Genomic DNA, 16,322 nt, shown 5'->3' with positions numbered 1-16,322 from the left:
TGCCGTAGCAAAAAGCAGATTTGACAAAAGACTTACATGTAACTCCGTTTCGTTGACAATCAGCCATGCATGAAGACTCTCGTCTACGGCTGATTGTCAACGAAACGGAATTAAGTCTTTTGTTAATTTCGTTTATTGATACGGCGGGCAGCCAGTGAATACGAATTCGTTTAATAAAATTATGGAAATGCAAGCACTATTTTAAACAAACAGAACTTTGTCATTCCTCACTCATTTTTCCTGATTGAGGTGTCATATGAAAGGGCATAAACTCAACTTTCTAGAAATGTGAATTTTTCTTCGCAATTCAGATACCGCCCGCCAAATGTCTTTTTGGTTTACTTCCTTCAAATTGCTTTTAATCACTCATGCGTGAAATATGCATCATCTGAGTAGCATCACATGATAGAGGAGACTCTAAGCTTTCCAAATATGTATCATTCATTAATTATAGTTGTGGTTAAGTTATGATAGAACATCGATACTTCTCGGTTTCGTTTTTTCTGGGACGCACTGTATATATATATATATATATATATATAATCCCACAATGAATTTGCAAGTCGTTATTGGACGAAATAAGTTGAATTGAATTGAATTCAATTGAATACATAAGTTCTTTCGTTATCAGAAAGCAAATTTATTTTCTTGAGTGATTATACTGACTAGGGTTCTAGCAAACACTTCAAAATCTATAATCATCATTTTTCCTCTTGAACTATTGTTAGAGGTTTCAATATAGTTAATTATAATTAGAATACATTACATCTAGGCATTCCGTTTTTGTTAATAATGAAATGGAAAAACTTACGTGAAGCCTGGCCTTGCCTTTTTATCATGACAGGCGTGGTTCTAGAAGATTTTGTTCTATGATTTAAAAAAAAAATTATGTGAGAGTTGGGGCTCTAATAAGACCTGGACGTGCTTGAGCCCCAAAGCGCCTTTTTTCCTATAGAACGGCTGCTGCTCCTAAGGGGCTCCTTTTACATTGAGGATGGTGTACATTAACCATTCCATTTGAAGTTATGACAATAATATAAATGCAGCAAACGGATTGCAACACTCGAATATAGACCTGGTAAACAAATATTTTAATAAATCTTTATTATTGTTATCGTAGTAGGCCAAATGTAAATATACTGAGTTAATGATTTACAATACAAGGTTCGAAAGCTTTATTTATATATTATTTGCATTATATTTGCATTTATGATATGCAATGTGAATATAGCCATGAATCAAAGTCCAATCGACCACTCTGTGCCTTTCTTTTCATACAAATTATCATATACATGTACAGGCCAGTACAATTGTAGGAATCCAATGATAGAATAGGAATAAGTGGATATTGTATTAAAATCTTCGGTATGTTATGAATTGATAATGTGCAGTATATAAACAAAGAATTCTGCTGCTAAATCATGTATATTATATGATCTTTGCTCAATCTCTATAACCCTTTTCCCCCGTTGCTTTATGTAAAATATATATTGTTTATCATATAAATCAAGCCTTTACACGACCGCAGATATTCAAAAAAACACCTTGAGAAATTGGCATAAGCTTTTCCATTACCTTTGGAAATATGCGAAATTAAAATGACTATAAGAAGTCAAAAATAAAAATTTAAATTGCCATGAAATTAATTTCTTTAGAAAATCTATGAGTTCGTGTTTGTGGATTGTTAGAGGGATTGTTATTTCATCTTACGTGCAGGACATTTAAACGTTTTCGTTTTCTACTCAAGCCCCAATGCCCTTATTTAAAGAGAAAGTCGAGTTCAGGGAAGAGCCGAACATTAATTTGTGAGCATTATTTATTTATTTATTTATTTATTTATTTATTTGAATATATTTGATCAGGATGACAAGATCAGAAAGGACTGGTTTACATCTTGGTCCTAAATATTAAAAGCTTATACTTAAAACAAAATTATCACACATATATTTTGAGAATTGTTAGAATACTCATGAAGTCATGATACGACTATTTAGTGACCCTAATCTTCGGAAAAAACCAAGTCAAAATTACATGATATTTAATTAAATATATAAAAACACAGTAATGGAATCAAATAAACAACTAATATATTTAAAATCAAAACTCTATCACACTACAAAATAAACTTATATCATGAAGTATACAATTTAATTTAAAGCAAAAAGAGCAGAAACAACGATGATTTTATTCATAATTTGCTGAAATAGGTTTTCTTATACATGTTTTTAAAACAGTCGATGGATTGTGCATTTTGTATTTTAGAGGGCAAATTATTCCATATTTTGCCGCCTTCGTAACGTAGACTATTCTTGAAAATTTAAATATTAGGCTTGGGAAGGACAACACTCATTGAGTTAGCCAATCTCGTATTCATTGGATGCCATTCAAAAACCATGTCAATAGCATTGCACAAACGTAATGGAGCGTAGTCATGGATACATTTAAACATTATACAAGCAAGAAAATAGTTACGTCTTTCTTCTAAAACCTGCCATTTCAATCGTTTAACAATATCAAGACCACTTTCATTAAAATCAGAATTCCGTTCAACTATTCTTGCTGCTCTTTTGTGTAATCTAAAAATAATGTTCTTGTTATAATTATACAGAACAACTCCCCCATATCGAGCATGCAAAATCTGATATAGGTTGGATTATACATTTATACATTTTATTCAACACATTCGTATCGGTGAAATTACTGACCTTTTTCAAAAAAAAGATTTTATAAGCTAACGATTTACTGAGCTTCTGTACATGAATATTCCAGGTTAGGTTTTGTCCAATTCAATCCTAACTACATGATGTTTTTTCTTGTTTTATTTTATTTCCATCCAAAGAAATGTTTAAATCATGAATGAGTTGCGTTTCAATAGCGTACCGTAATTTTTTTTCTTTCTTACCACTTACTAATTTCCTCTAGATCAGCATGCAGCTTATCCCTAATAACTTCGATATTATAACAGATTCTTACAATTATACAATTTCTCATGACAATAAACGGTTTGTTTTCTAACAGACAAGTAGTTTGTAAAGCATATCAACTCATTGTTCTGAACACCATATCTTTCCAATTTTTGCAGTAATAACTAATTATCGATACAGTCAAAACATTTCGATATATCGAGGAAACAAGTACCAACCATTTCACGTTTATTAAAAGAATCATACCAATCATCTAATATCTTATGTAAACATGTTGTTGTCGAGTGGTTCGGTAAGAAAGCATATTGATCAATATTTATTAATATTTATAAAGTTGTGTTTTTGAAGATATAAAAGTAACTGACTCTGAATTTCTGTTTCCAGTAATTTTGCTAAGTGACATACCACCGGAATGGTCCTATAATTAGTCATATCACCCGAATCCCCTTTACCCTTATAGATTGGAGTGGTTAGAGCAATCTCCCAGTCTTCCGGTATAAATCCGTTTTTTAACAGACTTTCATTAAACAATAGACTCAGAGAGGTACTTATATAAGGCGATGCTACTCTTAGTAGATTGGTATCAAAAATTAAATTTTCAAGACTTGAGTCACTCGAAAGCTGGGAAAGGATCTTTGTAACCCTTTCAACTGTAACTGATTGGAATTTGAAAGTGTATGTGTTATCAGGATGATTCCATATAAAAACATCATTTTTTATATGAATCAGATATTTACTTTCCTTTATTTAAAAAATATTCATTAAAATCATCACCACTCATATCATTGTTATTATGCAAGTGTAGAAGGACATCAGATTGAAAATGTTCCCTGGAAAGCATGGGTCTTCAAATGCCTTAATAAACTAAATATGGCATGTCACAGCATAAACATCGGGACGGATTTGTATGCACAATGGTCGTGTCGTCTCATATACACCTGTATGTGTACAGTGCTTGCAACTTTAATTGAACTGGGCCAAATTTATTATCATTTTGATGATTCCAGAACCTTGTATCATCACGTACTAGTCGAAACATATTCTTTCACATGATTGGTACTGAGAGCTTCCATTTCATTTTTTTTGAGAGAGAGGGGGGGGGGGGGCATTTCCAAAACTGGTCTATACCTTTCAATATAGCTTTTTATGCCCTGCACCTTCCAGTATTGTTTTGGATTATTACATGGCATTTTGGGGGCAAGTAGAGGTTTTGTGGTCTAGTGGCTACGTCGCTAAACTGTGAAAACATGGTTCGCGGTTCGAGTCTGCTGCGGCACTAATGCCGTTTAGCAAGATATTAATAAACAGTTTTGCAACTCGGTAGTTATACGATTGCAGGGCCCCTAGGGAGAACCGTAATAATACTGATGAGGCCACCCAGGCCAAACAAGACATATCCTTACCATTGTTAATATTATCATAAATATTTGTTATAACTATTTTAATCATTATTATTATCATTACAAGTCTCTAAAATTGATATTATTTTAAAATGAGCAAGCTAATCTTTCTCTCGTTTCCCACACTTGCATTACCCACCCTCCTTTTCCGAAACAAGGCTCTCTTACACCCAAATATAGCATAAAAACAATAACCGCCTGTGACTTGCTTGTTTTAAAAGCCATTTTGATGGCAAAAGGGAAATCACTTCTGCTTACATACACATGACAAAAACATGTCATATGAAATAAAATCAAAAGCCACACGCAGTCAAATCTCTCTCAGTATATCATCTCATCTCCTCCTCCCTATTTCACACACACACACGCCCATGCATATTTACTTACACTATTATTACGATGATTACGTTCTCATCAAACAGCATAAAGTGCACAAATGGAATCATTAGGGACTTTTAGATATGCACGTCGACAGCTTTGACTGCAACGTGTGACGTCATTTTAAGGCACTGCGCATGCGTCACGTCGTCTCAGTCGGCGATCGAGAATGCGTCAACCTTGGTTTTCCTAAATCAAGTACGGTACTAGTATGCCGCGTGCGCATAAAATATTACAGTTCCTCAGGTAGACAAAGGAACATCCCTTCCCTGCTATTAGGCCAAAACAATCATTTGGTTGTCCTCGACCGCCCGCTCGTCATTTTCGGGCCGCTCGTATTTTTTTTTTTTTTAATTCCATTTTTTTTTTTTTTTTTTTTTATAATTTTTTTTTTTTTTTTTTTTTTTTTTTGAGGGGGGGAGCAATCTAAACTGCCAAACATACCATTTTATGCATTTGCAAGGATCAATATGCGTCCCGTTGCCAGTTTTGTCCTTTCAGTACGTAATTAGGTATTTATTAAACTTGCCATTTTTATTTTTCTATGTCAAAATGCCGTTCATTCAAATCAGGTTTTGAGCATTCTTAAACTCATTTTAAAGCCCATCTGTTCTAGTTTACAGGAGGGGTTACACCACCCTGCAAGGTCACTGGTCAGATGGTTATCTCATCAAATCAGCTCTTAGTTAATATAAGATAAAGAGGATCATGGGGGACCAATGGTCACCGATTAGGCATTGTTTGCTACATAGAGGGCGCAAGTAGCTATAAGTAGTACAATGGAGATTTAAAAGGTGCTGTATTTCAAAGCCCAAAATACTTTCTGTGTTAGTCTTGATATTCATTGTACATGAAACTAGTCTTTTACCATATTAAAGTGTTTTATAGACTTTGTTTGTTTAAATGCTTGACAATCACAATTATTCATTTTTTATGGAAAAAAAATGTTTAAAAAAAAAAATGGGGGAAAAAAAGACACAAAACTCAAGTCTAAAAAAAAAAAAAAAAAAAAAATCCGCCCGCCCGCCCCTACTCCAGAAAAGCAATCGAGGACAACCAAACAATTTCTTCTTTTTTTTGGGGGGGGGGCCTTATGTAAAAATATGTAGAACAGGTGTCACATGCATATTCACCTGTTCTACATATTTTTACATAATAGCATTTAAGGGATGTTCTTTTGTCTACCACAGCAATTCTTGAGGGTAGAATGAGGAACTGAATATGTTGTCCTCTTTCTTTGTCCGTCATGTTCATAGTGTTACTTCCTGCATGCATGTGTATCGTCGAGTGCGATCGAAAAGATTTCTAATTGTAGTCAACATTTGCAGTTGAGTACGTTGACACGCATGATCAGTCGGCGTTCGTCGTGTTCTCTTTCACTGAATCTAAAAGTCCCTATTAACATGCATGAACATCGAACTAAAATGTTCGAAGATTTGAGCATTCGTACATACAAAAAGGAACACTTACACACTTCTCCTTAAAATATATTACCGGTGAGGAGATTTTGCGCTATAAAAGATACAAGTGAACTGTGTTGAATCGTTATATAGGCTTAAAATATCATCGATATTTGGGCAAAACACACTTGGAAGATGTATACTCGATCCTGTATAACATTACAAATTTCCCCGAGTTACATATAGGGCGCTTTAGCAACTTGACGGAAGGCAAAGAGGGGAGAGTTCACTCAACCTAGATTGTCCTGTACTATGATCCCGTCTTCATCTGTAACCTGTATATAGAGCGCTTTCGCAAACATGACGGAAGGGAAAGACGAGGGTAACTAAGCAAAATAATCAATCTGAGCATGTGGGAACCAGAAATTTCTCCAGCTTGTTGATTTTCACGACCGTTCTCAGCCATAATAACGTTTGTTCCTTAAACTCGACGGAAGAGTTGTATCGCCATACAATATACGATTTTCGTAAGTCTTTTTAAAGTGCCTCAATACAAATTATTTCATTCACCTGATAAGAATAATAGTATTTCATTAGACATAATCCGAACTGCATACAGTATTTCATCTCGGTTGAGTGAATTCTCCCGACCTCTTTGCCTTCCGTCGCGTTACTAAAGCGCCCTAGTATACCATCTTAAGACGCACTTAACAACGTGTTAAGCACTCTGACGCCCTATCGGGCTGATGCAAAACTAAATAAGTAGAAAGACAAAAAAAATAATAATATTCGCCTATGGGTATTCATATATATTTGAAATTGTCAATGAACATTTTTCCTAAAAAAATACAGAAAAACATCAAAACCTCAATTTTTGCAGAGTTTCTTCGTTTCATCAGTTATTCACGTACTGTCGGATTATCGGGTAGCATTAAGGAGTTTTAAGAGATGGAGTCATATCTAGCTCATTCCCTTTGTACTATCTTCGAAGAAGAAAATATGTCAGGCATGTGCTTATCTCGATCTTCCTTACAGATACGTTGACAAAAAGTTCCTGCCTAGCTGCAAACTAACGGTCCACTTCAAAGGGAAATATGCTTGTGTAATGACAAGTACTTTTCACTACCACTCGTCTGATAAAACGAGCAGTACACAGTGTTTATACCTTTACAGGAGGCAAGCGAAAGTAAATGGAGCAAAATTTCCTGAAATATTAATCAAAATTACTCGACTGGGCATGTTTGGGCACTAATCTGACATATAACATCATAAACAACTGTACATGAACAAATTCACTTTTCATTTATTTTCGTGAGCAAGAAATAATCGGAAAAGTGTCGAATTGCAGATTTTAGGATTGTAACATTTTAGTATTTGTTCACAAATTGAAACTGCTATTATATGATGTATCAAATTTCTTTACTTAATTAGGCTTCTGTATATACATTGTATTATCTGTTCGGTTTTCTCCTCGTTAGTTCAATAACAAGTGAAATATTAATGATATTCATCTGTGAACAAACTCACTACTCAAGCTTTCCAATGATATTGGCGGCTTCGAACCTCGAACATCAAGGTAACAGCACACCTGTAGATTCGTATACGTTCGTAAGACGTTTTACGAACACCAAAAGAGCCCTCTATGAACAACTTAATGCGTTCTTACGATCACCAAACGAAATTTGAGGGTTCTAGAAGTGTCTCTCAACCTTACGACATGTTCTAAGACCTGCGTGGTTATCACGACGTTCGTTCGGCCGCCTTACGAAGAGAAGGTTTCGTACGAGGTTGACAAAAATCTTTAACAACACCTTCGACCAGTCTACGAACGGTCTACGAACGCCGATTTCGTACGGTCTTCTTTAAAAGATCTAACAGAATGGTCTGAAAATCGTTCATAGGGCTGTATTTAGTTGATATAATTGCCATTGCATCGGAGAGCCATGATACGTTTACATATTATGTCAAAGTACGTAGTAGGACGCATGATGAATGTGTTGATACGGCCCGTGTAGATATTTGCTCCTTTGAACGTTACGTTTTAGGGATTTTAGAGATTTGGGGATGATGATTATGATAAAGGGTGGGATTAAGTTAAGTTTATCTTGTCTAAGGGTCGGTATATGATCAGAAACTAATAGTTATAATAAAAAATAATTAATTAAAAAGTTGAATAGCAGTGTTGCGTTTTCGAAAGAGGGCTGCGGTATTGTGTATCGTGTGTATTTACTCTTTTTATATTTGTACTATATGTTTTCTTTTTCGTCTAGGTGTCATATGATTGACATCCGTGATTTGGAAAAAAAAGTATATAATTTTGTGACCCTTTTCAGGTTTTGAGAGTTTTGGATAGATAAAGACTATTTATTTTTCATCAGTCAAAATGTCATTTTTTCAAATCGATTAACCCTAATAAGGCCGGGGGGCCATTATGGCCCCCCCCCCTCCACAATTTTTCTGATTGCTCGGGAACGCATATGGATGGCGCCCCGCCGCACAGTGGGCCAGGGAGGGACCAAAGTGCGCCAAAACTATTTTTGGGTGATTTATTTTTTTCAATTTTTTTCTTGCCCAGTTGAAAGGTAATACATAGAGGAATACCTCAGTGAAATATTTAATTCCGGTATGCACAATAAGGGTATAAATTTACTACTTCAAACAGCAAAATCCTACATATTCACAGTTTTAGTGCAAAAGTGACCTATTTTATAAATCTTTCAATTCAACATGAAGTTTTTAAGTTATTGATATGAAATTGCTTTCACATATTCCTGATAGTTCATTTCGTTGAATGAATGGGTTAAAATTAATAGAAACACAATCTTCATGATATAATATAGGGTAATTCACTGAAAAATGGACTAATTATCCATGTTTTTTATAAATCCAGAAGAAATGTTTAGATCTCCGCGGTGTACCGCTTAAATTTTAATACCACCATTTCCTCTGATGTCTAAGCTTCAAGTTGATACCAAATTTGGCTGCCCGATCTTGCCCGTTGTTATGTTAGAGCCGATTTCCCTTGCCACATTGCCCCGAAAATGTGGGTTTTTGGGGTCCGCGGATGAATCATGAAGGATTCGTGGTCATAAATCACGGGGCGAGGGGGCGCGTAACACTTGTTCTGACACCGCGGACCAAAATAAACACATTTTTCGGGGCAATGTTGCAAGGAAAACAGCTCAAACATAATAACGGGCAGAATCGGGCAACCAAATCTGGTATCAACTTAAAGCTTAGACATCAGAGAAAATGTTGGTAATACAATTTAAGCGAAAATCCCTGGAAATCCAAACATTTCCTCTGGATTTACAAAAAAAGAAATCCCAGAACATGAGTTTTGGCGCACTTTGGTTCCTCCCTGGCCCACTGTGCGCCGCTCGCTGACTTTTTTCTTTCAAGCCTTGCCCAACTTTTAAAATAATTTTTTTGAAAATCGGACCTACGGTTACAAGGTCACGTGACCTTTTGTCCTTGCATGTCAGCCTGAAAATCGCTCATTTTCGTGATTTGTGTACAAAACCTATGGCAAAGTCATTTTTCCTAAAAACAGATCAAACATGGGTTATTGGGTCTTGATTAAAGTTTAGGTGGTTGTTTTGGGAGTCAAAATAGTTGAATTGTAGTAAAAGATGAAATAAAACAACAAAAACAATGATATACATAAGTTAAAAAAACAATGAAATACATAAGAAATTATCATAACAAGGGATAACATAAGAAATAAGCTGGCTCTTCCAAATTTTTTGTCGTATTATTATTCAGAATGGTCTAATGAATATATCTAGTGAAAAAGAATGCTTAAATATGAATAATATATGATTTATGGGTAAAAATGTGATTTGTATGACTTTATTTGCATAAATTACCATAAATATGCAAATGAGTGAATTTTTCAAAAAATTGAAATGATCATATTATTCTTTACACTTCACTTGACATGCGTGCAAATTTTCGCGGCGATCGGCTTCTTCGCGGCCGAGATCTTAAGGGGGGGGCATAATGCCCCCCCCCCCCCCCCCCCCGGCCCTACTAAGACTTCAAATAGCCCGGCCCTATTAGGGTTAAGTTTTAAGAAAATTGCATCTAAAGTTCATTAATTTTCACATTTTTATCCTAATAATCTGGCAGATCATCGTATGTCGACTTACGTTGGTTCGCCAAAATATTTACGTCCCGGTTAGAGATATTTTTTCAGATCACAGCGCAGCGGCGCGGAGCGTGCATAACGAAGTGCGTTGTTTTGCCAGATCGCAGCGTAGCGGCGTGGAGCGTGCATATCGAAGTGCGTTGTTTTGCCAGATCACAGCGCAACGCCAGAGATGCAGGGTAAGTCGTGTGCTGACAAAACAACGTATCTCTACAAGATTATTGATAGATAGCGAAGAAAAAGTGTTTTATTGAATAATTTTACCATACATAGTAAAATAATATTATCCGCTACACGTATCAATAAAGCTCGGAAAATGATTCAACTTTAAAGAAATAGGAACACTTTTAACTGTAAAAAAAAATGACGAGGAGCATTAATTTTGTAGCAGGGGCAGGTGTCCTACATCATCATTGCCATGACTAGTTCTTGTACTTGGATACAAGTCCTCCAAGTTCTGCTTTTATTAAAGCTGCATCGAGATCCTCCATGTATCCACCCTTGTTTTTCCATTCTTGCAATATTTCTTTGAAAGCAGCCTTGAGGTCCATGGAATTCTTCGTCAGTATAGTATGTGAGTAGTCGTAGCCGAATCCCAACTTTTCACACAGCTCGCTGTATTTTCCGGCAGGTAAAATTTTGGTTAAATTGGTGATCTCGTCGTTCGTTACTTCTCTCTTGTCCGACCTACAATATACAATAACTGAATTAAATAAATTAACTTGAATGAATAAAGGCCGATTATTCTTGAAAACAATATTCTTCCAAGGGCAGAGTTTTAATCTTTTCGTATGATTGATTTTTTTTTTCTCGCAAAGCAGTGTTTCCTATTTGGTCCTACATATAACATCTGCACTTTGATTGATCACCGACATGTTATTTTTGTTTTAATCACAAAATTGGATTCATAACTGTGTCATATGCGTTTCTTTTGAGATTTTTTTTTTAAATGTTATTTTATTCTGACATCATCATCATTGTTATCTTAATTTATTGAATAACTTAAAGTTAGTTAATCAAGGTGATTAAATTAGTTGTTGATATTCGAGTGAGTTCTATCATGACTGCACTAGCTACTTAGACGTTATGTAAATATTATGTACATCTATATTCATAATTATTAGCTTTTAAAGTTTAAATGTTGAGCCTGTTTTGTTCGATCGGATCTCTGCGTCGGCTGTCGTGTCGGGTTACACAAATTTATCGTTAAAACATACCCCCATATCAAGGGAAGCTCGAATAAATTTAATACAAATAATCGCTATAAAAAAAATATCCTTGAGACAAGGCTTATTTCTCACGTCTACTTCTTTGAAAATAGGCCCATACAATGACAAAGTGTTTAGCATGGATACAAACTATTGTGATATTTATTTAGTATTATAAAAGATGCGGTCGAAACCCGAGTTTTGTAGATTCGTTTTAGAGTTTTCAGAAAATGTCGGTTAACTCCACCCATGCTTATCGCTAATACGAGTAACAGGTGTGTATTTCACAAACGTTACACACGATCCTTCAGGAATTAGGGCCTGATTGTTCTCAAAACTTTGTGTTACCCGAAAATACAGAGATATGATGAAACGAAGCAAGCCAACGATTGAATACCTATATATTAGCTAACCTGTTTGGGCTCTGTGCCGCTGAAGGTCCAGTGGTTGTTTCTCGTTGCTGCCCTGTCAAAAGACATGTGTATAATAGACACAAATATTCATTGTGACCAAAGACGCCTAAACGTATTTGTTTAAATAAATTAACTTACTTAATTACTTAATTAAATTACTTTTAACAGTATATGGTTAATTACCTTTACAGCGTTGATGAGCAGGATACCTTTATAACATAATTTGACGTTTTTGAAATGTTTGTTTAAGGATTTAACGGATTTTCCCCAATTAATGTGTTTCTTGGCTTCTGTTTATCTCCCGAGTCAGAGCTCTCAGAATAAATATGGCTTTCAATTCTTCCTAGAAACGATTATTTCTGGTTTTCGGTCAATTACTGGTCAACATATCCATACACATTTCGTCTTAACAACCATTCTCTCACCCACGCCGTCCTTGCTTTTCTTTTCCTACTCCTCTTTTTTTTTGGTGCTCTTTTTCAAGATTCTTATGCTGCTCAAGACCAATAAGCCCTGCAGCCACGACATATAAACACTCTCTTTGCCCTGAAACAGCTTCTTGGGTATTCAACGTTTTAAATGTTGTCCAACTAGTACGTGAATGAGTTGAAACAAGTCTTCTGATCAAAAAGAAGAAAAAGTGACTACTAGAAGGAATCGTCACAAAGAATGCCAATGCGTGAGTTGTTTTAAAATTTGGCGTAAGGCGTAAACATGACGTGACAATGCGTGTCTTCGTGGTTACGCATTACGTGAACTATTCGTAAATTATACGTGACCCTAAAGGGACTGCATGCCACTAATTGGAATGCATTGGCACGCCATAGAGCAGGGCAGTGCGGGACCAAAATGCCAACAAGTGTCAACGAGGCTTTACGTGTATTATGTGGAAGTGTTGTGGTCGAGTCTGCAGATTATACCGAAGTTATTTTTTTTAAGACAGCTTTTATATTAAGGATAACAGATTTTCTGAACGATTCCTAATAAAATTTGTTTTAAAACGTTCGAATATCTTATTATGATTTTGTATTATTTCTGTTTTCCTCTCATAATAAATATTTTCTATGGAAGAAAATAGATTGTCTAACCTGCTTCATTTTGAGAACGGTTTCCTGTTGCTCGTTTTGAAGATTCTGTTGATGTTATTTAAAAACCAAAATGAAGTAACCGTTAATGAGTATATCACATTATTCCTGTACAGTTATTGCCCCGTACCAAATGTACGAATTCTTTGGTATCACTGCTTCATGGAATCAAATTAGTCAACCTTTAACCTGAATCATATTTCAATATTGTGTAGTATATATTTGACAACCTTTTTATAATGATGCTCGGTAAAACAGTACAGTCATTCAAATTGTATTACGCATGAGCTTAATCATTGTTCCAAGTCGAAACTAAATAAAGCTTGTCATGCACTTGATTTTGTTTTCTTTTTGTTAGAGAAGTTGATTCGTTAACCCTAATAAGGCCGGGGGCATTATCCCCCCCCCCTCCACGATTTGTCTGATTGCTCGTGAACGCATATGGATGGCGCCCCGCCGCTCGCTGACTGTTTTTTGTCGAGTCTTGCGCAACGTTTAACAATTTTTTTTGAAAATCGGACATACGGTTACAAGGTCACGTGACCTTTTGTCTTTGCATGTCAGCCCGAAATTCGCTCATTTTTGCGATTTGTGTCCAAAAATATGGAAAAGTCATTTTTCCTAAAAATAGATCAAACATGGGTTATTGGGTCTTGTTTAAAGTTTAGGTGGTTGTTTTGGGAGTCAAAATAGTTGAATTGTAATAAGAAATGAAATAAAACAACAAAAACAATGAAATACATACACTGTCGCTCATAAAGGTGGAATATTTTAGTTTTATCCCAATTCATGGAATTATTTTAAAAATTATTTAAAAATAATAGATCTAGATAATAGTATACATTCTCAGATTGTATTGAATAATAATTTGCCAATGTGTGTTTTGCGTGACTGCTAAAGCATGTGTATGCTACTATGCTTATCAACTAGGGGACCTATGCCCTTAAGTCATAAATGACAGTGATGAGGATTAATGCCCCACAAATGGGCACTAATATAGCACATCGACACGGTTTTGATCCTGGGGCCTCACAGTTACGAGGCCATTTCTTTGTCACTGAAACATGACTGTACGCATCAAGAGTTTCTCACCTTCATGTTTTGAACATTTTTCTGTTAGTCGTTTAAAGGGTTTAGAAGGTTCTGCTAATGCTATTTCAAAACAAAAAGGAAGTAAATTTAAATGAGTACACAATATATTTCCTGGACAACTCGATGCAAAAAAAGCAATTGGATTTTTATTTTTCATGAATTTTTAAGTACAACCTAATTTCGAATTTCTTCTTCTTTTAAAATGTCTGTTGATTTGCATATCTTCATTCTCTTTTCACTACTATGAATGATCCTCATAAACATGGTGGAAATACTCTTTTCTATCTTTGTTTATTTAATCTACCCTAGAGATTGGCTATTCAACGTAGTGCTCGCTTTTGGACCACCCTGATAACAGTTTGAGTATTAAAAAAAAACAGACATAGACTACTAAGATTAGACACATGATGGAAAATGATTTCCCCTTTTAGTTTTCAAATGTATTTCTATCTGAGAGTAATATGGCAAGAGTATATCAATTCAATAACAACGGTGTAAAATATGCGACTTTTAAATTATCAACCTTTATGTATGGGAATCCAAACATGTGGAATCTGAGTTTGAGTACATCATTTTATTTCTGTACAGTCATAAACAAATTAAATTTGAGTATTTACGGATGTATTAAACAGGCATATTATGCTGACAATGCTGTACTATTTACATATTGTCATTATTTCTATTTTTGTTTCTTACTATCCTGACGAAATAAAGAAATGAATAAATACACAATATGCATGAACAGAATGGCTCCTGCTGCCTTTTTTTTTAAATTTCATCTAGTGAAATATGTGGTCTTTCTTATTCTTGTTTGCAGTGTTTTCTGGAGGTTCAATGAGTTCTGCAGATTATACGGACATGATTTTTTTTAAGGCAGCTTTCATTAGTATAACAGTGATTTTCTGAACGATTCCGAACAATTTTTTTGAAAAATATTGGAATAAGTAATTATTATTTTGTACCATCGGTGTTTTCCCCATATGATATTCATTTTCTATACAACAAAATATATTGTGTCACCTGCTTCATTTTGAGAACAGTTTTCTGCTGCTCGTCCAAGAAGTTTTGAAGATTCTGCTGCAGTTATTTAAAAACCAAAAGTAAGTAACCTTGAATGAGTACATCACATTATTCATGTACAATTATTATCCCGTATTCAATGTACGAATTCTTTGGTATCACATTTCCTTATTATGTACTATATATTTGTCAACCTTTTTCTTATGATAGTCAGTAAAACAATACAGCCATTCAACTTGCATGACGCATGAGCTTAATCATCATTCCAAGTCGAAATTTAATACAGACTGACATGGACCTGATTTTTCTTTTCTTTTTGTTAGACAGGCTGATTTTTGAAAGCCAGGAGGGACATTCTTCTTTGTACCCTTTTGAATAGATGCACGTGCTACCAAACGTAGTGCGCGTATCTGGACCGCCCTGATAACAAAGTAGGGCTTCATAATAACGAGGCCATTGCTTAGCCACTGAATCATGACAGTACGCAGCGGGGGCTAGGGTACGGGGCCGCCCCCACACACAAAAATGCAAAAAGTTTATCAATAATTCATATCATTTTTTCCGGATCCCCAATATAAAAAATGCTCTGTGTGGCCATGACTTGAACCATATGTCATTATATTCTACGAAACAAGATATATTGTCTAATTTTCGTCCTTTTCGGAACATTTTTCTGTTGGCCGTTGTTTTTACCCCCCCCCCCCCCCAAAAAAAAAAGGAACACGATCAATAATATTGAACCATACTTTACAATATCCAGCGTATAAAGTTTCCCAAGGTAAATATTCAAAGTGGGCTTTTATTTTGTATTGGGAATGGGTTTTCTACAATTAATTTCATGAATCTCTTTCAAACAATGATACCGTATAGCCTTGGTTTTAATTCATTTGTCAATACTCTGATAAAACAGCCTGAAGAAGATATTTATTTTCATGGCCTGATAACATATTAATTCTATCACTAAGTTACGAAAAGAAAAATAACCTATCTGGTAAAATAAGGGATAAAATCATTCACCTATTTTAAAGATTACGAGAGACTTCTTGTACTGATATATCAGAAGAGCCAAGCACTGCTATTACGTGTAGTCTATTTTTTTAGGCAGGTTTTTTTTTAATTTCTCGATTACAATTTAAAAAAACAAAAAACAAGTCTTGGTCTTATATTATATCTTTAAATCATGTTGTGTTATGTCTATTACACTGGCAGGCAGGGCGAAGCCAAAAAATAAAGTAATTTAATTCCTGTTACC

The sequence above is a fragment of the Strongylocentrotus purpuratus genome, unplaced genomic scaffold, assembly GCF_000002235.5.
Source record: "Strongylocentrotus purpuratus isolate Spur 01 unplaced genomic scaffold, Spur_5.0 spur5_scaffold_1, whole genome shotgun sequence".
In the NCBI taxonomy this organism is placed as follows: Eukaryota; Metazoa; Echinodermata; class Echinoidea; order Camarodonta; family Strongylocentrotidae; genus Strongylocentrotus; species Strongylocentrotus purpuratus.
The sequence above is the reverse complement of the archived record's forward strand: the minus strand, read 5'-3'. Positions refer to the sequence as shown.